Below are 27428 nucleotides of genomic sequence, written 5' to 3' on the forward strand. Positions count from 1 at the left end.
TTTAGAACTTTTACAGTGTACATTGTAATTACAATTACATTATCAATGGCATGCTTCCCCCTCATAAAAATGTGTTTCCATCATTCATGGAAAATATTGACTATGGAAATACTGATATTTATAATAATGTCTAGAGATATACTAAAAAGTACATGTGATATAGTTATGATACACCTCTCTGTTTCAAGTAAAATACTTAAAGTATATCAAATTATCCCAATTTTTAAAAGCCACATTGTTAAAAAATAAGGGCAGCTAATTAATTTTCAACATTTATTCATATTTTTCAGAATGTTATCTAATAACCTAAGTTGCTGGATTTATAATTCCATTGCCAAAATAATTTTTATAGTAGTAATAATAATAAATATAAAATAATAATAATATGTAAATAAGATTCAACTATTTTGCCCTTCAGTCCAACACTTAGAACTTAAAAAGAAATGACATCTAGAACTGCTGGGAAATGTCCTTAAAGTGTGTAAGTCTTTTTACTTTCCTCCACATTGCAACTTTTGTTATACACACAATGGCCAAAATTCATTATTCGCCTTTAAACCCACAGCACTAGTTTCAAAGATTAAAAAATGCAAAGATGAGTATACCTGAGGCCATAACACTCTAGAACCATGAGTAACCTCTGAATTTCTAGATCAGGAATACATGTAAAATTAATATTTTAAAACGTAAGGATACCACTGATGCTGTTACACAGTTATCTGGTGCTACACCCACTCACCTAGTGTGCTTGAAGCCTGGTTGTGGTTCCCAGCACTCGAGATGTATGAAGAGGAAGAGTATCAATGAAATAATGAAATGAGCAAATGTAAATGGTGGTGTCCTGCTCATTTACTGACTGACATTACAGTAGACCAGTCTGCAATGTTAAACAATGGCAAAAGCTCTTTTGTTATTAGCTAATGGTGACTTGCTACCTATCCTAGTTAGCTTGAGCTGTCAACTTGACAGAGCAAGAGTCATCTGACAGCTTGGTCTTCATGTGCGCCCCTAACAGCTGGAATAAGGGTGATCCTAAAAGCTGTTGCCTGTATGTGGGATATGTTCTTCTGGCTGGGTTGCCTTGTCTGACCTCAGTGGGAGAGGAAGTGCTTAGCATCATAGAGACTTGAAGTGACAATGTAGGGGCTTACTTCCCCCCTCACCACACCCCCCGCCATCCACCACCACCACTCAGAGGAGGAGGGTGTGTGGGAAGGATTGTTGCTGGAGGTGACCTGGAGGGGGCAGTGAGCAGGATGTAAAATGAATAAGCAAATAATAAAATTAGGGGGGTAAAAAGAATAATGGACAAAAAACCCTTGTGTACAGAATAACTGGCAGATTAAGTGCTGTGTTGAGTGGCTGTAAGCCAAAGAGATAGAAGTGTCACAACACTATTGTAAGAAAAATATACCCTTGATACAAACAACCCACTCATGCTCTTGTTTTTTGATATAATGTTATTACCCATGAGTGTTCACCTCTGGCAGAGCCTAGGGCCCTATCTATGAAATATCAAGGGTGGACAGTGTAGATAAATAATAGCCAACCTCCTCCTCTGCCACCTCCTTCTCCTCCTCCCCACCCTTCCCCTCCTCCTCCTCCTCCTCATCATCATCATCATCAACAACGACAACAACAACATCAACATAAACGTCATCACTTTTTTTTTGAGACAAGGCTTCACTCTACTCCGGGTTGATTTAGAATGTATGTAGCAAGGCTTAGCTGGACTGGAGTGCTGGTTTTATAGTTTGCTATTACCATGCTTGGCTTCCAAGTTCTCTTCATGTCTGGATGCTTGAGCTCCTTTTAAATATGATCCAGGACTTAAGTGAAACATTTGTAGTAGCTCAAGGCATGAAGACATGGCATGGGGCCATCAGAAGAATTTCCCTTAACTCTATCACGTATGCTCTCTCACCTTGAGGTCTTAGCACTCTGACTACCTTAAAGGTCTTTGCATGTAGTCTACTAGTTTTAGCTGGCAACTCACTAGTTAATCAGGGTCATCAGAGTTCTTTTATATTTAGATAAAAACATGATATAGGGGAAGTACTAGAAGAATTATAATTTCTCTCTTTAACCAAAATGAGATTTATTTCTGTGTCAGGAGGACCTTCAGATAGTCTGATACCTGGCTGAAAGCCATGGAATGCCACACAGAATGAAAATAGACAATTTCTAGGTATATAATCCAGTGTGGTGAAAAAGCAAAGAGAACTGTAGCAAGTCCAAACTAGCTCACTGTGAACTGATCTCAAGAATTGTGCTGTTTCTTAGGAAATAGTCCTGCATGACTCTGATGGCCTGTTCCACCTTCTAAAACAAGGTTATCAGGTCTTGCGCCTCTGTCTCTCTCTCTCTCTCTCTCTCTCTCTCTCTCTCTCTCTCTCTCTCTCTCTCTCTCTAATACACACACACACACACTCTCTCTCTCTCTCACTCACTCTACATTTCTTTCTTTCTCAACAAAATTATTTATATCAAAATATGACAATATTTGTTTGTAGTGTTGACATTTGGTAAATTTCTTTTTTAAATTCTTTTTCCTAAACTTGCTTCTATTCACCCACTGGAGATTAGCTTTCAGATCTCATTCTGTGACTTTTCTGTTTCTATGTATTGCCTTCAATGTGTCTTTCATTTCTGCACAGTAACTGGACATTTGCTTTGCTATTGAAAAGGGTTAGGAGGCTATGGTTTTTATCTCAGCTCCCTTACTAGACCCACACACACCAAGCCAAAGGAAGCTAGTCACCATGGAGTCATATGAAAGATTTTGCTGGGTTTTTTGTTTGTTTGTTTTCATTTTTGTTTTTAACCTTTAAAGCATAACTTGCAAATTTACTTTAAAATTCTCATTATTCATAATGTGCTGTTGAAAAAAATATAGATTTTTTAATGGCTTGTATGTGTATCTTAATATGTACCAAAGACTAAACACCAAAATCTGTAATAGACATTGTAAATCAGTGATGATTATATTGGATCAGAATTTTTCAGCTTCTAGGGCATGTTGAGAAGGATATGGATGCAAAATGTGTAACTAGTATCACTGACATGACAGGAACAACTGGAAAGTCTGTCTGCGCAAATGCTGCCACTCACAGTACAGGTGTTAGCTATGCTGAAACACACTCTGCGTATTGCAGTTGTCACCAGAAAAATTGTGCTGTCATCATGGGTGGCTCTGTAAGCTGACATAGCAAATACTACTTTCTTTACCTAATCTCTTTGTCACATAACCCAGTAAGAGCTTCCTTCCTCTCACAGTGAAATATTGTATATCCGTCAGTCTTACTGAGTTTGTAGTGAGAGGAAAATGCGGGCAGTTTGGGGAATAAAACAATTAGACCCTGACTCCAGGCAAGATAGTCAGCAATGGACTAGGATTTCAGACTGATCGATTCCTGCAGCGTTGACTCCCCTTAACCCTACTTTCTATAGCTATTGCTTTGATCACCTCAAGTCACACTGGACCAGTTTTAGTTCTTAGTTTATCAAGTAATACGGAGGCTGGCCTTGTAATCTCTTACCAATGGATGATTTCTCCACGCATGCACTTATCTCACTCCTTCACAACTACCTTTCAACTAATGTTTTCTCAGGGGAACTTTCCCTTACACTTTAAATTAGGCAACATTTCCCTTCATACACCCTCACCACCCCATATTTTTCCTTCCTTCATATAACTAAATAGCATGATTAAATAACAATTTATGTGATTATGGATTCAATATGTATTTCTCTAGACATTCTTAGGTCACCCAATATATGTCAGATGATTCAAACATGTAAAAGCACTGTGTGTGTTGATATTCTTTCTTGTTCCAGTGAATGTTTTTGAAAGTTTTTTTAAGGCAACATTTTGCCTAATGTAGGCTCATTGTAGAGATAGTCATGTCTGCAGGACTTGGAACTGAATGTCATCAACCGAGATTTGTCAATAAGGAGCTTTGCACCATAGAGTCCAACCTCTTTGTCTTTTGTCTCCTAGAGATGGTTAAAGCCCTAGAAAGATGTACCAGTAACAGTTCTCTCTTCCACCGATTCTTCTCCATGGGAAGACAAGCATGGCGCCTTTCCCACCCTAATCTTTTTGCTCCTAAACTGCATGGTAGCTGAATTGCCTGTGAGACTGACCCACCATGTAGATTTGACCAGCCAAGCTGAGCACCCTTCAAGCCAAGCAGAAAGCTTCACAGATGCAACCTTTCAGTGATCACTTGAGTAACTTGGAGTGGCTCTTCAGTGATAGGGCAGCCTTCAAACCACCAATGCTCGTGTAAACAACTTATGTCCATATTCCTGTTAACAACTCCCACAAGCTCATCGGTTCACTCAGCTCGTTAATCTGTCGTTCATGTTCTATCTAGGGCAAATACAAGTTTCTTCATCTTTCCAGAGGAAAAGTTTCACAACTGGGGTAAAGTGTGGGTTGAGAGAAGTTTTTGACACACCCATAGATTTACGGGTGGAGATGATTCTGAACAACCAGAATATAAGGCAATAATAAGGCTATAGTTCAGTTTGCTGGCTGCTTCCTGGGGAAAGCACTCTTTGCAGAAGTGTAGTTTTGTTTTGATTTGTTTTGTTCTCTCTAATAGACACAGCCACCCTGATAGGGAAGTTAAAACAAAGCTTTTAGAATAATGTAGATTGGTTTCATGTTAAAGTCTTTGATTCTCTTGGACTTGACTTCTGTGTAGGGTGATAAATGGAGAGTCTCATTCTCCTACATACACACATCTAGTTAGACCATCACCATTTGCAGAAGACGGTTTCTTTTTTCCAGTGTGCATTTCTGTCTTATTTCAAACAAACAAACAAACAAACAAACAAACAGGTGCCCACAGGTGTGTGGATTTACTTCTGGGTCTTTGATTTCATTTCATTGATCGATGTGTTGTTTTTAATGCTAATACCTTGTGGTTGTTATTACCATTACTCTGTAGTACATCTTGAACTCAGGAATGGTGATATCCCTAGAAATTCTTTTGTCGTATGGTATTGTTTTAGCCATCCTGAATTTGTGTTTTTCCATGTGAAATTATTGTCCTTTCAGGTCTTTAAAGAATTTTGTTGGAAATTTGATGGGGATTGTGTTGAATCTGTAGATTGCTTTTGGAAGGATGGCTACTTTTACTGTGTCAATCCCACCAATCCATGAACACGGTAGATCTTTGCATCTTCTGATATCTTCAATTTGTTTTTGCAGAGACTTGAAATATTTATTATATAAATACTTCATTTGCTTGGTTAGAGTTACAACAAAATGTATTATATTATTTGTGCCTATTGTGAATAGTGTTGTTTCCCTGATTTCTTTGTCCATCTGTTTGCCATTTGTTTATGGCGGGCTATTGACTTTCGTTTATTTTATTTTACTTTATTTTTATTTTATTTTATTTTATTTTATTTTCAGACCTGAGGACCGAACCCAGGGCCTTGCACTTGCTAGGCAAGCGCTCTACCACTGAGCTAAATCTCCAACCCCTTATTTTTTGAATTAATCCGGCTGTTTTGCCAAAGCTGTGTATTAGCTGTAGGAATTCCCTGGTGGAATTTCCTGGGTCTCTTATGTATATATACTCTCATATCAACTGTGAACAGCACATGTTGACTTCTTCCTTCCCAACTTGTATCTGCTTGATCTCTCTCAGGTGTCTTACGGTTAGCAGTTCCATTACTATATTGAATAGATATGGAAAGAGCTGACAGCCTTTTCTTGTTCTTGATTTTTGTGGAATTGTTTGAGGTTCTGTCCATTTAAGTTGATGTTGGCTAGAGGTTTGCTCTAAATTACCTTAATTATGTTTATATGTGTTCCTTGTACACCTACTCTCTCCAATACTTTTACCCTGCAGGTGTGTAGGATTTTGTTAAAGACTTTTACTGCACCTAGTAAGATAATCATATGTTATTTTTCTTTTTTTCTTTAAGTTTGTTTACGTGGTGGATTACACTGACTGATTTTTGAGTGTTGAACCATCCTTGCATCTTTGGCATGAAGCTTATGTGGTCATGGAAGATGATCTTTTTGATGTGTTCTTGGGTTGGTTTGTTAGTGTTTTATTGAATATTTGCATCTATGTTCATAAGGAAAATTATTCTGTAGTTCTCTTTCTTTTTTGAAACTTGTGTGATTTCAGTATAGGGTGACTGTGGCCTTGAAAAATGAGTTTGGCAATGTTCATTGTATTTTGTGAAATAATTTGAGCATTAGTATTAGCTCTTCTTTGAAATCTTGATAGAATTCTGAGTTAAGACCATGTAGCTCTGGGCTGTTTTGGGTTGGAAGATTTTTAATGACTGCTTTTATTTCTTTAAGAATTATATTTAAATTCTTTATCTAATCGCAATTTAACTTTGGTAAGTAGTATCTATTGAGAAAAAAATCCATTTCATTTTTATTGTTCAATTTTGTAGAGTATTTTTTTTAATTATGACCTAATTTCCAGTCTGCTGTCTCCCTTTTTGTTTCTGATGTTATTCTATGTATTCTATGTAATCAAGAGAGATGTTATTTGTGAGATGTTTTCCTTCCTTCGTTTTTTCTTTTTTATAGTGACCTCTGTTATAGCACTTAAGGAAAGACATGAAAGATAACAATATGGAAAATAAATATTTTGAAATTTATAATTTACTAGTTATGTTTATTTATGATTCTTACTATTATATCAACTACTTATGAACTAAAAATGCAAATATGCAACAGAAATTAAATTTAGTCAAATTTGGTGTTTTTCATCTATGTAAACTACATTTTTCATACATATTTTACAAGTTTATTGCTGTGATGTTTATGATGTGTTGGGAATATTTGCCCCAGTATTTCTGCTCGCCCTAAGTCCTATAGATGAAAAAATGACCTGTTTACTTTCTCTATATCATATAACCAAGATGCATTTGAAGGAAGCAATTCTTAGGATCACAGTCTTTCTACCTATGTCAGCATTAAGAAGTAGATTTTCTTATCCTGAATACCTTTCCACAGTCCCTCTATGATTTTCCTTGAGTTTTTATTAATGTACTACTGGAGATGGAAGCTAAGGTCATACACATGTTAGGTACACACTCTCCCTCTGTGTAACAATCCTATTTTGTTTTATTGGTTTATTGAGTTTTTTTGTTCTTTTTGTTTTGGTTTGGTTTTTGATTTTTGGTTTTTTTGTTTGTTTTGTTTTTGATTTTGTTTTGTTTTGTTTTGTTTTGAGTTGAGGTCTCATTATGTCACTTAGCCTGGCCTTGAACTCACTTTGTAGCCCAAGTAAGCATTAAATCATCCTTTTGCCTAAGCCATCAAATAGCTGGGATTTTAGGCTTGCTCTGTGAGGGCTGTCCAACATTTTCCCTTTCAGTGCAGTAAATAGTTGTGCTACTGTTGTCTGAAAAGACCTTCACAGGTATCATCAGTCCAGTCCACAACTCCATGAGGTACAGAACATTATTCAAAGACAGGCTGAGGAGATTTAGTGGTTAACTTACTGGATAACTGTTATCCTGAGGCTTGCCATGCTGAAGCTTTGTTCTGTCACCACTTCATTTTACTGCTTCATTCAGGTATGATGTAGACCTGGGGAAGTGAGTTTAGAAAAGCCATTTTAACAACATGAGCAAGAAATATAAAACAGCAGTTCAGTTATCCCAGTTTTTTGAGGCAAAAATAAAGTATGTAAAAAAGTGTGCATGGAAGCCTTGGATTATGGGTTTGGGATTTTCATTTTATTGTCATGAGTGTGTATTATGTTTTGTTTGTTTGCTTGTTTGTTTGGAAAAGCGAAGCAGTAAAAGCCTAGTTTTATCATGAAAACTGTTCTTTTTTTTTTCTCTCTTAAGAGCAAGTTTCGTTCTCCTTTGTAGAACAAGGGGGAGAGATAAACAGTGTAACCCACACCTACCAATGGTGAGCTCTTGTTCCCACACCTTCCTGTTGTTCTCAAGTTTTGGCAGGAAGCACTAATCTCCCAGCTGGCTGCTCTGTATAGACACTAGTGATGTGGGCACCAAGGTCATGGAGGATGGATAGATCAGTTCCAGTTGGCTACCATCATTTCTCAGCCACTTGTGAACTGAGGATGACTAAGATATGAAATCTTTCTATACTGAGGATGGGGCATTCACAATATGCCTATGATACTTTCCTAACTATAGTGATTTTGCTTGTTTTCTTTGAGGGCTTCACTGTTTCTAAAGATAGGCTCAAATTCATGATCTTCCTGCCTCAGTCTCCTGTGTGCTGGGATTTCAGGTATGTGCCTGACACTTGACTTATTTGAAAACACTTGTTTGAAAGGAAATAATTATATACTGGGGTTCAGATGCAGCTTGATTTGTGGAGTGTTTGTCTAATACATCGGAAGGCAACAAACAAGGAGAGAAAGCCGACAAGACAGATGAGAGTGCATTGTTTACAAAAGTCAGTGTGTTGATTAGGATTTTATTGCTGTGAAGAGATGTCATGACCACAGCAATTCTTATAAAAGAAAACATTTACTTGGGGCCGACTTACGGTTTTAGGGTTGTCATTGCAATGGGAAGCATGGAAGCTTGCAGGCTGACACGGTGCTGAAGACGGAACTGAGAATCCTACATCTTGACCCACAGGCCCCAGAAGGTGACTGTATGCCATGCAGGATTCCTTTCTCTTAATCTGCTGATACTCTCATGAGAGCTTTGAATGCTGTGGTGGTTTGAATGTGATTGGCCCAGCAAGTGGCAGCATTAGGATGTGTGGACTTGTTGGAGTAAGTGTGTCACTGTTGGAATGGGCTTTGAGAACCTCCGCCTTAGCTGCCCTTGAGACAGTCTTGTCCTATTTGCCTTTGGAACAAGATGTAGAAATTTCAGCTCCTCCTGCACCATGCCTGCCTGGAAGCTGCCATGTTCCTGCCTTGATGATACTGGACTGAATCTCTGAATCTGTAAGCCAGCCCCAATTAAATGTTCATTGCAATAGTTGCCTTTGTCATAGAGTCTCTTCATAGTAATGGAAACCCTAACTAAGACAGATCTTACAGACACATATTTTATTGCTCAAACCAGTTACTTTGGGAGTCAAAAGTGGTATAATTACTAAGAAGTAACTCTCCAGTCAGAATTCTCCTGGATAAGACAGTTTCAAGAAAAGAAAAGAAAAGAAAAGAAAAGAAAAGAAGCAGAAAAAATGTTTCTGCCTGTCAAGTTATGTTTATTCATCTCCTCAATTTCCCTGTTTTCAAGAAATTAGAAAATCAAAAGTTTATGAAGAAAAACAGATGAATTTATGGTTTGATAAATGTGGTAAAATATGTGGGATTAAAGATATTTACCCCTTATCACCCACCCCATTCACAGATGTCTCTTCCCAGTGGTCATAACTTATAAAAGACTATGAGGAAAATGCTAGGACCTATGCTCATTTTAGCTGTAAGACAGGCTAACCTAATATGATGATTTTAATGAGGAAGCGCTCTGTCTCAGTTTTGGTTACTATTGCTGTGGTAAAGCACAATGACCAAAGAAACAGGGAGGAAGGGTTTCAGCTTATACTTCCACATCACTGTTTAGGACAGGAACTCAAACAATGCAGGGAGGTGGAAACAGGAGTTGCTACAGAAGTCATGGAGGGGTGTTGCTTACTTGCTTGCTTTTCATAGATTGCTCAGTTTGCTATCTTATAGAAGCCAAGGCCAATAGCCCAGGAATATTGCCACCTATGGTGGGCTGGGCCCTTCCACCATCAATTACTTTCTTTTTCTTTCTTTCTTCCTTTCTTTCTTTCTTTCTTTCTTTCTTTCTCTCTCATTCAGTCTCTCTCTCTCTCTCTCTCTCTCTCTCTCTCATCTTTTGAATATGTTTTTATTGGATTTTTTTATTTACATTTCAAATGTTATTCCCATTCACCGTTTCCTGTCCATAAACATCCTGTCCCCTCACCCTCTCCCCTTCTTTTATAAGGTTGTTCACCTCCCAATTCACCCCCGATTCCCACCCCCCAACATTGCCTTTAACTGTGAGTCCAACCTTGGCAGGACCAAGGGCTTTTCCTACCTTTGGTGCCCAACAAAGCCATCCTCTGCTACATAAGCAGCTGGAGCTAAGGGTCTGTCCATATGTACTCTTTGAATAGTGGTTTAGTCCCTGAGAGCTCTGGTTGCTTGGCATTGTTTTTATGGGCTTGTGAACCCCTGCAGCTCATTCAATCCTTTCTCTAATTCCTCCAACAGGAGTCCTGTTCTCAGTTCAATGGTTTGCTGCTAGCATTTGCATCTGTATTTGACATGCTGTGGCTGTGTCTCTAAGGAGACATCTATATCCATCTCCTGTCAGCATGCACTTCTTAGTTTCATCAGTCTTATCTAGTTTTGGTGGCTGTGTGTGTGTGTGTGTGTGTGTGTGTGTGTGTGTGTGTGTGTGTGTGTGTATGCCACATGTGGGTCAGGCTCTAAATGACCTTTCCTTCAGTATCTGCTCCAAACTTTGCCTCCATATTCCCTCCTATGAATATTTTTGTTCCCCCTTTTAAGAAGGACTGAAGCATATGCACTTTGGTTATCCTTCTTCCTGAGCTTCATGTGGTCTGTGGATTGTATTTTGGATAATTCAAGCTTTGGGATAATGCCCACTTATCAGCGAGTGCATATCATGTGTGTTTTTCTGTGATTGGGTTACCTCACACAGGATGAGATTCTCTAGTTCAAGCCATTTACAGAATATGAAGTCATTGTTTTTGATAGCTGAGTAGTATTCCATTGTGTAGATGTACCACATTTTCTGTATCCATTCCTCTGTTGAAGGACATCTGGGTTCTTTCCAGATTATGGCTATTATAAATAAGGTTGCTATGAACATAGTGGAGCAAGTGTCTTTGTTGTATGTTGGAGCATCTTTTGGGTATATGCCCAGGAGAGGTATAGCTGAGTCCTCAATTGTACAATGTCCAATTTTCTGAGGAACCTCCAGACTGATTGTACCAGTTTGAAATCCCACCTACAGTGGAGGAGTGTTCCTCTTTCTCCATATCCTCACCAGCATCTGTTGTCACCTGAGTTTTTGATCTTAGCCATTCTTACTAGTGTGAGGTGGGATCTCACTGTTGTTTTGATTTGCATTTCCCTAATGACTTAGGATGTTGAACATTTCTTTAGGTACTTCTCAGCCATTTAATATTCCTCAGTTGAGAATTCTTTGTTTAGCTCTGTACTCCATTTTTAATAGGGTTATTTGATTCTCTGGAGTCTAATTTTTAAGTTCTTTGTATATATTGGATATTAGCCCTCTATAAGATATAGGATTGATAAAGAACTTTCCCCAATCTGTTGATTGCCAATTTGTCCTAAAGTCAGTGTCCTTTGCCTTACAGAAGCTTTGCAGTTTTATGAGGTCCCATTTGTCAATTCTTGATCTTACAGCATAAGCCATTGGTGTTTTATTCAGGAAAATTTCCTCCAGTGCCCATGTGTTTGAGACTCTGCCACACTTTTTCTTCTATTAGTTTGAGTGTATATGGTTTGATGTGGAGGTTCTTGATCCACTTGGACCTAAGCTTTGTACAGGGGCAATAAGAATGGGTTGATTTGCGTTCTTCTACATGCTGACCTCCAGTTGAACCAGCACCATTTGTTGAAAATGCTACCTTTTTTCTATTGGACGGTTTTAACTCCTTTGTCAAAAATAGAGTGACCATAGGTGTGTGGGTTCATTTCTGGGTCTTCGATTCTATTCCACTCATCTACCTGCCCTTCTCTGTACCAATACCATACAGCTTTTATCACTATTGCTCTGTAATACTGCTTGAGGTCAGGGATGGTGATTCCCCATAAGTTCTTTTATTGCTGAGGATAGTTTCTGCTACCCTGAGATTTTTGATGTTCCAAATGAATTTGCCAATTGTTCTTTCTAACTCTATGAAGGATTGAGTTGGAAATTTTATGGGGGAATGCATTGAATCTATAGAATGCTTTTGGCCACTTTTACTATATTAATCCTGCTAATCCATGAGAATGGAAGATCTTTCCATCTTCTGAGATCTTCCTCAATTTCTTTCTTCAGAGACTTGAAGTTCTTGTCATACAGATTTATCACTTCTTTGGTTAAAGTCACACCGAGGTATTTTATTATTTGGGACTATTGTGAAAAGTGTCATTTTTCTAATTTCTTTTTCAGCCTGTTTATCCTTTGAATAGAGGAAGGCTACTGATTTGTTTGAGTTAATTTTATACCCAGCCACTTGGCAGAAGTTGTCTATTATGCTTAGTAGTTCTGTGGTGGAACGTTTGGGGTCACTTAAATATACTATCATATCATCTGCAAATAGTGATATTTTGATTTCTTTATTTCCAGTTTGTATTCCTTTGATCTCCTTTCATTGTCTGATTGCTCTGACTAGGACTTTGAGTACTATATTGAATAAGTAGGGAAAGAGTGGGCAGCCTTGTCTACTCCCTGATTTTAGTAGGATTGCTTCAAGTTTCTCTCCATTTAGTTTATTATTAACTACTGGTTTGCAGTTCTTTACTATGTTTAGGTATGAACCTTGAATTCCTGATCATTCTAGAATGTTTATCATAAAGGGGTGTTGACTTTTGGCAAATGTTTCTCAGCATCTAATGAAATGATCATGTGGCCTTTTTCATTGAGTTAGTTTATATAGTGGATTATATTGATGGATTTCCATATATTGAACCATCCCTGCATCCCTCGGATGAAGCCTCCTTGTTCATGATGGATGATCATTTTGATGTGTTCTTAGATTTGGGTTGCGAGAATTTTTTTGAGTATTTTTGCATCAACATTCATAAAAGAAATTGGTCTGCAGTTCTCTTCTTTCTTTGTTGGGTCTTTGGGTGGTTTAGGTATAAGAGTAATTGTGGCTTCATAGAAGGAATTTCGTATTGCTCCTTCTGTTTCTATTAAGGTCTGATAGATTTCTGCACTAAACCCATCTGGTCCTGGGCTCATTTTGCTTGGGAGACTTTTAATAACTGCTTCTATTTCTTTAGGAGTTATGGGGTTGTTTAAATGGTTTACCTATTCCTGATTTAACTTTAGTACCTGGTATCTGTCTAGAAAATTGTCCATTTCCTCCAGATTTTCCAGTTTTGTTGAATACAGGCTTTTGCAGTAGTATCTAATGATTTTTTTTCCTCAAATTCTGTTGTTATGTCTCTGTTTTAATTTCTGATTTTGTTAATTTGAATACTCTGTCTGTGCCCTCTGGTTAGTCTGGGTAAGGGTTTATCTATCTTGCTGATTTTCTCAAAAAAAAAAAAAAACCTCCTAGTTTTGTTGATTCTTTGTATAGTCCTTTTTGTTTCTACTTGGTTGATTTCAGCCCTGAGTTTGACTATTTCCTTCCTTATATTTCTCTTGGTTGTATATTTGTTTCTTTTTGTTCTAGAGCTTTTAGGTGTGCTGTCAAGCTACTGATGTATGCTCTCTCCTGTTTCTTTTCGCAGGTATTCAGAGCTATGATTTTTCCTCTTAGTACAGCTTTCATTGTGTCCCAAAAGTTTGGGTATGTTGTGCCTTCATTTTCATTAAATTCTAAGAAGTTTTTAATTTCTTTCTTTATTTCATCCTTGACCAAGTTATCATTGAGCAGAGTGTTGGTCAACTTCTATGTATAAGTGGGCTTTCTGTGGTTTGTGTTGTTATTTTAGACCAGCCTTAATCCGTGGTGATCTGATAGGATACATGGGACACTTGCAATCTTCTTGTATCTGTTGAGGCCTATTTTGTGATCAAGTATATGGTCAATTTTTGAGAAGGTACCATGAGGTGATGTGAAGAAGATATATCTTTTTCTTTTAGGATAAAATATTATATAAATATCAGTAAAATCCATTTGGTTCATAACTTCTATCAGTTTCTCTATGTCAGTTTAATTTCTGTTTCCATGATCTGTCCATTGATGAGAGTTGGGTTTTGAAATCTTCTACTATTATTATGTAAGGTGCAATGTGTGCTTTGAGCTTTATGGATGTAGGTGCCTTTGCATTTGGAGCAGAGATATTTAGGGTTGAGACTTCATCTTTGTGGATTTTTACTTTGATGAATATGAAGTGTTCTTTCTTGTCTTTTTTGATGACTTTTGGTTGAAAGTTGACTTTATTCAATATTAGAATGGCTACTTCAGCTTGTTTCTTTGCACCAATTGCTTGGAAAGTTGTTTCCCAGCCTTCTACTCTGAGGTAGTGTCTGTCTGTGTCTCTGAGGTGTGTTTCCTGTATGTAGCAAAATGCTGGGTCCTCTTTATGTATCCTGTCTGTTAGTCTATGTCTTTTTATTTGGAATTGAGTCCATTGATTTTTAAGAGATATTAAAGAATAGTAATTGTTGCTTCTTGTTACTTTCGTTGTTACAAGTAGACGTATGTTTGTGTGCTTCTCTTCTTTTGGTTTTGTTGCAAAAAGATTTTTTTCTTGTTTTTTCTAGGGGGTAGCTTGCCTCCTTGTGTTGGGCTTTGCCATTTATTATCCTTTGTAGGGCTGGATTTGTAGAAAGATATTGTGTAAATTTGGTTTTGTCATGGAATATCTTGGTTTCTTCATCTATGTTAATTGAGAGTTTTGCTGGATACAGTAACCTGGGCTGGCATTTGTCTTCTCTTAGGGTTTGTATGACATCTGTCCAGGATCTTCTGGCTTTCATAGTCTCTGTTGAGTAGTCTAGTGTAATTCTGTTAGGTCTGCCTTTATATGTTACTTGACCTTTTTTCCTTACTGCTTTTAAAATTCTTTCTTTGTTTTGTGCATTTGATATTTTGACTATTAGGTAACAGGAAGAGTTTCTTTTCTGGTCCAATCTATTTGGAGTTCTGTAGGCTTCTTGTATGTTTATGGGCATCTCTTTCTTTAGGTTAGGGAAGTTTTCTTCTATAATTTTGTTGAATATATTTACTAGCCCTTTAAGTTAGAATCTTCACTCTCTTTTATACCTATTATCCTTAGGTTTGATCTTCTCACTGTATCCTGGATTTCCTGAATGCTTTGGCATAGAAGCTTTTTGCATTTTACATTATCTATAACAGCTGTGTTGATGTTTTCTATGGTATCTTCTGCCCCTGAGATTCTCTCTTCTATCTCTTGTATTCTGTTGGTGATGCTCGCATCTATGACTCCTGACCAAGTTATCACTGAGTAGAGCACTGTGCACTTCCATGTGTACATGGGCTTTCTCTCATTTTTGTTGTTATTGAAGACCAGCCTTGGACCATGGTGATCTGATAGGATACATTGGTTTTCTATCTCCAGGGTTGTGTCCCTTTGTGATTTCTTTATTGTTTCTATTTCTATTTTTAGATCCTGGATGGTTTTGTTCAATTCCTTCACCAGTCTGCTTGTGTTTTCTTATAATTCTTTAAGGAATTTTTGTGTTTCTTCTTTAAGGGCTTCTATTTGTTTACCTGTGTTCTTCTGTATTTCTTTAAGGGAGTTATTTATTCTTAAAGTCCTCTAGGATCATCACAAGATGTGATTTTAAATGGAAAGATAGAGTGCCGCCATCTTGTGGGAGCAAAACCAATGCCTGGCTGGGAGCAGCCGCCTTGGAGGTCTCTGGCCAGTATCGCTTCCACCTGTCCACAAACAGGGGGAATATCTTTGCAAACCTCTTCAAGGGCCTTTTTGGCAAAAAAGAAATGTGCATTCTCTTGGTGGGCCTGGATGCTGCAGGGAAGACAAACTGAAGCTGGGCGAAATTGTGACCACCATTCCCACCATTGGTTTCAACGTGGAGACTGTTGAATACAAGAATATCGGCTTCACCGTGTGGGATGTGGGTGGCCAGGACAAGAGCCAGAACACCCAAGGCTTGATCTTCGTAGTGGACAGCAATGACAGAGAGCGTGTGAACGAGGTCGGTGAAGAGCTCAATGAGGATGCTAGCTAAAGATGAGCTCAGAGATGCCGTTCTCTTGGTGTTTGCCAACAAGCAGGACCTGCCCAACGCCATGAATGCGGCCGAAATCACAGACAAGCTGTGGCTGCACTCTCTACGCCACAGAAACTGGTACATTCAGGCTGCCTGTGCCACCAGCGGAGACGGGCTCTATGAAGGACTAGACTGGTTGTCTAATCAGCTCTGGAACCAGAAGTGAACCAGACCCCTCCTTCCCCCTCACTTCCTCTTCTCCGCCCTCAGCTTTCCTCTCATGTGGCAAACGTGAGACTCTGTGGTCCTGAGTGCCAGAAGCTGTCTCCATGGGTTGGTCACAGTGTGCATCGCACCGTGATGTACATGTGCAGACACAGCCTGCAGCCAGGTGTTTATTTAATGTAAACAGTTTCTGTTCCCACTGAGGCAGTTTCTGGTACTCCTATGCAATATTACTTAGCTTTTTTATTGTAAAAAGAGAATCAACTCACTGTCAGTACTGAAAGGGATTTGGGTGTAGGGGCACCTGGCCTCCGGGAGCCACTGGGCTGTAGACTGGTGTCGGTATCCATTTGGTGGTTGGTTTTTAACCCAAACTCAGTGCATCTTTTAAAAATAGTTTAAAATACAGGACAAGAACACTTGAACACACAGAACAGAGACTATGCCTAGTGTAGGTTTTGCAGTTAATGGCCTGAATGCTAGTTATCAGATCACCTGTTTCCCTGTGGGGACAGGAGAGAAGGTGACGAACAAACCACCATCCGCTGCACGGTCACAGTAGAGCCCCCGTGACTCGCCTGTCTTTGGGTCACCTGCATTCCATAGCATTGTGCTTGTACATGCGCTCACAGGGTCACCTAGGGGTGGGCTGGGAGCCATTGTGGGGTGCAGGGCCTGGCTTGTACTTGGTGTGTGGCCGGGCCCAATGGCAGACTGCATACCCAGCTTACTCTTGGGCCCACTTGGATGCACTGGCAGGAGGCCTGGGTCTCGATAGCAGTAGTGCGTGCAAGGTGGGAGGGTCGGTCCATTACAGACCCACATCCTGAAGCACCCCCATCTCCATGTGTGAAGTAGCTTCTTCCCTGCAAGGGTCTGATTTGCCATCGAAAGACGACCTCTACTTTTTTCTTTTGTATTTTGATAAACATTGAAGAAGCTGGAGCTGTTAAATTTATCTTGGGGAAATCTCAGAACTGGTTTATTTGGTGTTGTGGAACATCTTACTGCTTTCAATACACAATTAGTAATAAAAAAATCCAAAGAAAGCTTTTTCCATTGTGTTGGAATATCCAGTATTTGCTTTGGTGGAAGAACTGGGTTCTGATGATGTCAAGTAGTCTTGGTTTCTGTTGATTAGGTTCTTGTGCTTACCTCTTGCCATCTGGTTATCTCTGATGTTAGTTGGTTTTGCTGTCTCTGTCTGGAGTGTGTCCCAACTGTGGGGCTGTGAGCCTGTGAGCTTGTGATCTTAGGAGTGAGTGTACTCCTGGCAGACCAACTCTCTGTGTGCAGGTTTTGTGTCCAAGGACATGGGACAGCCCCAGCTCTTAGCACAGTTGGAGACCAGAACAATTCAGTCCCAGGCCACCCTGTGGCCCTCTAGCCCTGTGCACTCCTGGTGGTTCTCTCTTTGGACAGTCAGTAGAGACAACATGGGGTCGTACCTCTGGGGTTAAGAGGGATAGTTCTCCACCCATTCAGAGCCTGCCCCACATGTGGCCCATACATATACAGCCATCCAATTAGACAAGATGGATGAAGCAAAGAAGTGCAGACCGACAGGAGCCGGATGTAGATCGCTCCTGAGAGACACAGCCAGAATACAGCAAATACAGAGGCGAATGCCAGCAGCAAACCACTGAACTGAGAACAGGACCCCCGTTGAAGGAATCAGAGAAAGAACTGGAAGAGCTTGAAGGGGCTCGAGACCCCATATGTACAACAATGCCAACCAACTAGAGCTTCCAGGGACTAAGCCACTACCCAAAGACTATACATGGAGTGACCCTGGACTCTGACCTCATAGGTAGCAATGAATATCCTAGTAAGAGCACCAGTGGAAGGGGAAGCCCTGGGTCCTGCTAAGACTGAACCCCCAGTGAACTAGACTGTTGGGGGGAGGGCGGCAATGGGGGAGGATGAGGAGGGGAACACCCATGAAGAAGGGGAGGGGGAGGGATTAGGGGGATGTTGGCCCGTAAACCGGGAAAGGGAATAACACTCGAAATGTAAATAAATACTCAAGTTGAAAATAAATAAATAAATAAATAAATAAATAAATAAAAAGTTAAAAAAAAAAAGAGGGATAGTTCTCCTGGCAGACCAGCTCCCTGAAGGCAGGTTTTGTGTCTGAGGTTTTGTGTCCCTAGCCCCCTGCCTCATAACCATCTTTAACTTGAGTCCCAGAGGAGTCAATGTCTCCTTCTGGCCTTTACTAAATATTTTTAAAACTTCATAGTAAGCCTTCATAATTCTTGAAAAAATAGGAAGAAAAAAATACTTGTCTCATTTACTCTATACAACAAATGTTACCTTCCACAATGCAAAGACATCAAAAGAAAGTAGTCCATATCTACTTTGTGAATATACATCCCAAATTCTCAACAAAATGTTAGAAAACTAAAGTACACAACTGTAAAAATGGTTTCATATCTTGCCTACATGTGGAATATTATGACAAGGTTGTTTTGTTATCCGAATAGATATAGAAACGCATCTTGCAAAATCCAACTCTATTCCATGGTAAAAATCACTCAAGTATGAGCAAATGGAATACTCTTTTGTAACCAAACATGGGAGTCTTTTAGCTAATATCACACTTGTTAATTAAGACTGGATTCTTCCCCCTTCAATAAGAAATAAGGCCAGATGGGACTGACAAGATTGCTCAGTGAACTGCTCTTAGATCTGGGTTCAGTTTCTAGTACCCATACAGGGGAGTTTACAACCTCTTTTGACTTCAGACCCAGGCAATCCCAACCCCTCTTCTGAGAAAAGCAAATATACCCACCCCAATCCACATAACTAAGAATAAAATAAATCTTCAAAATGGAAAAGGATATTCATTTTTACAATTCCTGTTAAGTATTTTACTGGATGTTCTTTCCAGGTCAACTACTTTGGAAAAAAGCCATAAAAATAGATTCAACAAATTTGAAGTAATTGAAACTATATCGAATGAATGTTCAATATGGGTTTTACCCAGCTGTGGACCATGAGCCTATAAGGCCTACTTACTACTTACCAGGTAATATATGTCCACTAGGCACAACACTGACATGAATGTTCTAGAGGCAACTCACAAGGTTCTGATTGAACTTGAGTCCTGTTCCGCAAGAGAAAATACATGCATGGTATTGTAAACTCGATTTGAAAAAAATCCTTACCACAGACCCTATGGGGATATAGTACTCATGCATTACTAAATGGACATGTATTTAAACTGCTCTCCAAATGTTTGTTTCTACCATAGAATAATGCTCCTCTCAGTCATGGCCAGAGACAACACCTTTGAGAGACAGTTGAAGCAATGAGTCATAATCTTTCCAAATGCAGAGAATTAAGTAACTGTTGAGTTCACTGCCCTAAATAAAACATCAATATCATGTCTTTCAAGTCCAAGGGAACATTGTGGAATAGAGAGCACATGGTTGGAGAAAGGATTACTACGAAATGCTGTCTTCTATCTATGTCATGATCATTTTGGTCACAGTTACCTGGCAGCTATGATTTCCTGCAAGTACACATAAGACAGGAAAACAGAAGGAAGGCAAATGGTCAATCAGGAGGCAGTGAGTAAGGTAAAGTTACAGGGATGGGAAAACATAATCATAGTGCACCGCATGCATGTATGCATCAAATGATCAAAATTTTAAAAATAACTGACATTGCCAGCCTAGCAAAAAAGCAGATATGGAAAACAATTTTGTACTTGCAGATAGGAGCTTATCATGGCTATCCTCTGAGAGTCTCTACCAGCAGCTGACTGAGACAGATGCAGATACAGACAACAATTTGACTGAGTTCAGGGGCCAAAATGGAAGAGTTAGGGGCAGGACTGAAGGAGCTAAAGGAGATTGCAACCCCATAGGAAGACCAACAGTATCAACTAACCCAGACCGCTCAGAGGTCCCAGAGACTGAACTACCAATCAAAGCATATATGGGCTGGTCTGTAGGAGAGGACTGCCTTGTCTGGCCTCAGGGAGGGGGGGTGCCTAATCCTATAGAGACTGGATGCCACAGGGAAGGGGGATGCTGGGGGTTGGATTGTGAGGCAGTAGGGGGGACAACCCTCTCAGAGGCAAAGGGTGGGAGCACTTGGAAGGGGGCAACATTTGGAATATAAATAAATAGAATAGTTTAATAAAAAATTAAGGAGAAGTGCCTTAAGTGCAAAACAACAAATGGAAATTTGTGCAAAACCATGAAAGCAGTGCTATAAAGTGCATTTAAACTTTCAATGCTCTCATTAGGAAGGGACAGAATTATCAAATTAGTCTCATTGTCCAACTGAAGGAACTGGGAAAAATTACAAAAATAGGCACAAAACGAAGGATAAAATAATGTAGGTCAGAGAGGTATAAGTGAAAATAAAAACAGAAACTGTATAAAGACAAATGTGTATTTATTGAAAAGATAAGTAAAATTGACAAACTTGTAATAAAAATGTTAACTTTAGAAGAAAGATCAGGGATACAGCCCAGTGGTAGAACACTTGTCCAGCATGTGTGGGGCTTTAGGTGTAATTGCCAGAACAGCAAAAAGACAAATGGGGAAGATAAGGAAAGTAAGAGGGAACAAGACAACTATCAGTAATAATAATAATATTAATATTAATATTAATAATACAGGCAAACTTGTAGAGATTCTCCAGTCATTTTAATGATCACATGAAAGAAACTATATATAAAATAAAACAACTTAGATGAAATGGATTAAATCCTCTCAAAACTATATCTATAAACCAGATGATTTGCCCCATAAGAAGCCTGCACTGGGATTTTCTGCCACCATGAACTATGCTGTGGGTTTTCTGCCATAACAGACTAAAATTAGAACCAAGAGCGTTCTTTCCTCTTAGGTTGCTTCTTTCCGGGGTTCTGTCTCTGCAGTGAGAACAGTAACTAGTCCTACATCTCCGTAGATGTGATATGCAGAATCCACTGAGTAAGCCATGCTGGGTTTTCTTTGGTCTGTTTTCCAAACTTCTCTAAGCCTATTGTCAATCTATGCTGACATATTTTAAGATTTGTTGGCATGTTCCAACTTAATGAACCTTTTGTTCTGTTGCAAATATTTTTATTACATTAATTTAATTACAGAAAATGAACAACATTTTATGTGTGGTTGCTGTGAAATTTTGAATGTCTGTGATTAATGAACAGAACAATATTAACATTTAGGAGCCAAATAGCTTGTCCTGTACATGATACTAAGGTGTCTTAGTTGCTTTTCCTGTTGCTGTGCTAAAACCCATGAACAGAAGCAAACTGAAGGCAGGAATGGTTTATTTTGGCTCAGTTTGAAATTAACAGTTCATCATAGCAGGAAAATCACAGGGAATGGACATTGAGGTAGCTGGTCACATTGTCATTTTATTATTGTGTTTATTATTTTAAATTCATATATATATTTATATATGAATATATATATACATATATATATTCTCTGTGTATGGGTATGTGCAGGTACTTGAAGTTGCAGAACTGAGAAGATGGTCCTCGATTTCCTGGTGCTGGAACTATAGGTAGTTAAGAGCTGCTTAAGGTGTACGCTAGGAATGAAACTCAGGTCCTTCAGAAGATCAGTAAACTCTCTTGTCTGATAACCCATATCTCGAGCCCCTAACTCTCTCTTTATATAGTCTTGGAGTACAACCTAGGGAATGGTGCCACCCAAAGTAGTGTATCGTGAGAAGACAGGGGTTAGAGGCCTATTAGATGAACTTGGAATAAGTCACCTAGACCTAGATGGCATCACTGATACCTGTGGTCCAGGTCTGCCTAGGGAGCCTCCTGCCTCTGCATGTATTAATCTTAGAACCAGGAAGTGTCTGCTTTTAGCCCCTTGTCCTTCCCACAACAATGGATGAATACAGAGCATTCTTGCACCTGACACCCCAGTGTGTAGGTTCCTAGGAGCCCAGTTTCCTTCCTGTTAGACAGCAATGATCAGAATGATTGATGCTACACCTTCTTCACATATCACCACATTATATTTGTTTGTCTTTGACACTAAAGTCTGTTATTAAAACAGTTTGTCTCTTTATGTGTATTAGATGGAAATGTGTAGTCTCTAAGTTTTCTCTTATCTATTCAATGAAGACTACTTTATTTATTGTGTTCTTAGGAAACATTTATGCTCCAGGGTGAAATCAAAAGAAAACAGTAAAGGGAGAGAAAAAAGAATGGCAATATGGCCTCATTGCCTTTTGGTTCTCCCTAGTGCTTCCCAATGAGGTCCTCCAATGGTGTCCTGCCATTTCCAGCTCCTAAAGCTGTCCCGTATTAAAATCCAAGGTGGTTTTCTCTCCCTCACTCACCCCCCCCCTCGCTCTCTTAACTTGCTTGTCTCTGCCATCCCAATAAACCTACTCCACATGAAAAAAAAATCCAAGGTGTACTGCCTCACCATTCATTTCAGCTTTGTACAATTATTGTCCTAGTTGCCTACAAAGGGGCCTCATTTCCTACTTCTGCTTTCTGGGTTACAGATCTTGCATCTGCCAATTTCTTCCCTGGGACTCCTCAGCTCTACTGGGGCCCTGACAAAGAAGAAACCAGAACTGCTTTTTGAAAAAAAAAAATGTGATGCATCTCACCCCTGAGCATTGAGGCTCTGGGTTTCCCTATGTAGTTCTGGTTTCAACCACAGATTGGAAAATGGGCTTAAAAATTAAATGATTCTCGGGGAACAAATTTAAGTGAGATTTAAATTGGAGGTAAATAATTGATTGCTATGGTCTGAATGTGCCCCTCTAAAATTCATAGTGAAACTTAATCTCATTGCAACATTGTTAAAAGGCAGGCCTTTCCATTCACGTATCATGAGGCCTTCTCAAGAAGGGAAAAATGTGTGTCCTTGTTAAAGAAAGACACCTTAGCTTTATTTACCATTGGGTCACTTTTGTATTCTGCTGTGGAAGGAGACCACTCACATGTTGAGTAAGGCACAGCAACAAGATCCTATCTTTACGTGGAAGGAATTTATTACTAGACAGTCAGTTTTCTAGCAACAGCTGCCAGAGTTGTGGGTGGAGGAGCACCCTCATAGAAGCAGGGGGAGGGAGGATGGGATGAGGGGGTTATGGATGGGAAACCTGGAAAGAGGAAGACATTTGAAATATAAATAAAAATCCAATAGAAAAAAGAAAAAACTACAGTCCCGTTCTACGAAAGTTACCCACTCGTCAGCATCATTTTGCAGTAGGAAGGAAGGGCTAAGTGTGCTTGACGTGCAGGGCCCTCCTTCATTCCGCAGTTTGTTGTTATGAAGCATGAAACTCCCCTGATTCCTTTGAAGACAGGGAAAGGCCTGGATTCAGTTCATACTGTATAGATACTAATTGCTCACTTACTGGACCACCTCATACTCTCCATCCACGAACCCATAGGAAACTAGAGAGTAAGCATGGAAACCAGCTTTCTAATGTGAGTGTTGGTTCCAACACGGTGAAGCTGTTAAACATGTACGAGTTGGCGGTGAGCATCACACCCAGGTCACTGCAATGCAAAAATCAACTCTCACCTCTCTGCCTTTTTTTTTTATGGGAAGAAAGGATTGAGAAGACTTACTCAGGAAGCCTTCCTGTTTCTAAACACCATATTGAGAGATACTTACCACAGTTGTTATTCTCTTTAATTCCGGTTTTGTAGTTAGAAATTGCAAAGTCTGTCCTGAAATTTGCTATAAGAAGGAAACAAATCATAGACCAAGAAAGTGTTTGGCAAACTTTAAGTCACACATGGAATAATTTATACAGGGGAGCAGATTGTGGACAGCCAAAGCAAGGCCGGCCTCTAGTCCTTGGCTGTGGGTAGCTGTCAGAGATTTCACACCTCTGAAAGATGTTGTCATGAATCATGATGGTTGATGCTAGTTGTCAACATGATTAGATCTGGAGTAAACTAAGAAACATGGCTCTGGGAAAGGAATGAGGGTGTTTCCTGAAAGGGGAAATCTCTTGTTACATGAATGAAAAGACACTCACTTCCTCCAAGTAAGGGCACCTTCTCATTGTACCCCAGTTCTGAAGAAGCTCAAGGGGAAAGCTAGTGCTTTGTGTGCTCCCACTGTGAGTGTGCTTTCGTCTCTCCTGTTGTCCTTGCTTTACATCTCACTCAGTATCTTCAGCCTTCCAGTGTGAAGACTAGTGGCTTGCAAGGATCCTCCTTCTGTGCCAGATTTTAACTGCAGAGGGGTCCAGCATCGTGGATTACGCAGCGTCCAGGTTTTTAGAATCTTCCAGCATGTAGGCAGCCATTGTAGATGGCTCACAATGCAGATAACCTAACAAACTTCCTCTTAGTACATCTATCCCATTAGCTCTTTCTCTAAGAGTGATTTTGAAGATGTTTCCAAACCTGGACTCTTTGCCACCTTTATAGAATCCTCAAGTGTAGTCTGTTAGATTCATAAGATCACCCAAAATGGCTCCATTTTAAGTCTTATGATTTATTTCACTAATATCTCTTTACTGATATAAAAATAAACTTCTATGGCAAGAAAAGTGATTCAGGAGCAGGCATCACTCTGAAGTTTTCCAAAGGATGAGTTTCAAATTTATTTATTTTGTTTGACTCATGATGCCCCTCCCTTTTTAAAAAAGTGCATTTTCTCAGTGAAATGAGTTATAAATTCACTTAAGAAAAACATATAACTTTCAGTTTCTGGCTGTGCCCGGAGCTGAACTGGTCCCACAGATCCCTGCACCCAAATGCCCTCAGGGAGAGAGCTGAACCCTCAGAAGTGTGGACAATTCTGAGACCTCAGGGGAGATCACAACTTCTGCTTAATTTCTGGCCCAAGAAACCCACCTAGAGCCCTTTGGGCAAAGGGACATAGGAGCAGTCAGGATCAGGACCCTTCTGGTGTCTGCCTGACCTGAGAGCTGAAAGCACCTGCCAGGAGCACACCTGAGAGCAGAGATAAGTTCAACTATTCTGCGCATAGCAACCTACCTTGAAGCTTCAGGTCACACAAAGCCAGGAGCAGCTCTCTACTCCCAGGTCTGGCTGAACGAAAACAGGTTTACAGGACTGCTGACACATAGGCTTACAGAAGGGTCAAGTCACCGTCAGAGACAGCAAGACCAGCTACCACCAGAGGCAATCTGATGGAAATAGGCAAGCACAGGAACCTAAGCAACAGAAACCAAGACTACTTGGCATCATCAGAGCCTAGTTCTCCCACCAAAGCAAATACTGGATATCCAAAGACACTGGAAAAGCAAGATTTGGATTTAAAATCTCATGATGACAGAGAAATTTAAGAAGGAAAAAATAACCCCCTTAAAAAATATAGGACAATACAAGTAAACAAGTAGAAGCCCTTAAAGAGGAAACACAAAAATTCCTTAAAGAATTACTGGAAAAAACAACCAAAGAGGTGAAGGAATTGAACAAAACCATCCAGGATTTAAAAATGGAAATAGAAACAATAAAGAAAGCACAAAGGGAGACAACCCTGGAGATAGAAAACCTAGGGAAGAGATTAGTAGTCATAGAGGCAAGCAACAACCAACAGAATACAAAGAGATAGAAGAGAGAATCTCAGGGGGAAAGATAACATAGAAAACATCAACACAACCATCAAAGGTAATGTAAAATGTTAAAAGCTCCTAACCCAAAACATTCAGGAAATCCAGGACACAATGAGAAGAACAAACTTAAGGATAATAGGTATAGAAGAGAGCAAAGACTCCCAACTTAAAGGGGCAGTAAATATCTTCAACAAATTTATAGAAGAAAACTTCCCTAATCTAAAGAAAGAGATGCCTATAAACACACAAGAAGCCTACATAACTCCAAATAGATTGAACCAGAAAAAAATTCCTCCCATCACATAATAGTCAAAACACCAAACACATAGAAGAAAGAAAGAATATTAAAAGCAGTAAGGAAAAACTGTCAAGTAACATATAAAGGCAGACCTATCAGAATTATACCAGACTTCTCACCAGAGACTAGGAAAGCCATAAGATCCTGGGTAGATGTGATACAGACCCTAAGAGAACACAAATGCCAGCCCAGGCTACTATATCCAGCAAAACTCTCAATTAACATAGGTGGAGAAACCAAGATATTCCATGACAAAACCAAATTTACAGAATATCTTTCCACAAATCCAGCCCTACAAAGGATAATAGATGGAAAACTCCAACACAAGGAGGGAAACTACACCTTAGAAAAAGCAAGAAAGTGATCTGCTAGCAATGAAACCAAAAGAAGAGAAACACACAACATAATTCCACCTCTTACAACAAAAATAACAGGAAATGACAATCACTATTCCTTAATATCTCTTAACATCAATGTACTTAATTCCAAATAAAAAGACATAGACTGATAGACTGGATATGCAAAAAGGACCCAGCATTTTGCTGCATACAGGAAACACCACAGAGACAAAAAGAGACACTACCACAGAATAAAAGGCTGGAAAACAACTTTCCAAGCAAATGGTCCGAAGAAACAAACGAGAAGCCATTCTAATATAGAATAAAATCAACTTTGAACCAAAAGTTATCAGAAAAGGTAAGGAAGGACACTTCATAATCAACAAAGGAAAAATCCACCAGGAAAAACTCTCAATCCTAAATATCTATGCTGCAAATGCAAGGTTACCTACATTCATAAAAGAAACCTTACTAAAGCTCAAAGCACACATTGCACCCCAAACAATAATAGAGGGAGTTTTCAACATCCCACTCTCAACAACTGACATATCATGGAAACAGAAACTAAACAGAGACCAAAAGAAACTAACAGAAGTTATGAACCAAATGGATTTAACAGATATTTATAGAGCATTTCATCCTAAATCAAAGGAATACATCTTCTTCTCAGCATCTCATGATACCTTTTCCAAAAATTGACCATATGGTCAGTCACAAAACAGGCCTCAACAGATAAAAGGAGATTGAAATAATTCCATGCATTCTATCAGATCACCATAGACTAAGGCTGGTCTTCAATAACAATGACAGAAAGCTCATATACATATGAAATTTGAACAACACTTTACTCAATGATATCTTTGTCAAGGAAGAAATAAAGAAATTAAAGACTTCTTAGAATTTAATGAAAATGAAGGCACAACATACCCAAATTTATGAGACACAATGAAAGCAGTGCTAAGAGGAAAACTCATAGCTCTGAGTGCCTCCAACAAGAAACAGGAGAGAACATACATTAGCTGCTTGACAGCACACCTAAAAGCTCTAGAACAAAAAGAAGCAAATACATGCAAGAGGAGTAGAAGACAGGAAATAATCAAACTCACGGGTGAAATCAACCAAGTAGAAATAAAAAGGACTTTACAAAGAATCAATGAAACCAG

The 27428-nt window shown here is 39.2% G+C and overlaps 1 long non-coding RNA gene and 1 pseudogene across 2 annotated transcripts in view; both read left to right on the plus strand.

Annotated features, from left to right (window-relative positions):
• The window catches only part of LOC148006895 (uncharacterized), a 138448-nt gene that overhangs the window by 76012 nt on the left and 35008 nt on the right, over window positions 1-27428 (plus strand). The gene's annotated exons all lie outside the window — the stretch shown is intronic.
• Window positions 3904-16164, plus strand: LOC148006896 (ADP-ribosylation factor 1 pseudogene; annotated as a pseudogene).

The sequence above is a fragment of the Rattus norvegicus genome, chromosome 1 (genome assembly GCF_021556685.1).
Source record: "Rattus norvegicus strain SHRSP/BbbUtx chromosome 1, alternate assembly SHRSP_T2T, whole genome shotgun sequence".
Classification (NCBI taxonomy): domain Eukaryota; kingdom Metazoa; phylum Chordata; class Mammalia; order Rodentia; family Muridae; genus Rattus; species Rattus norvegicus.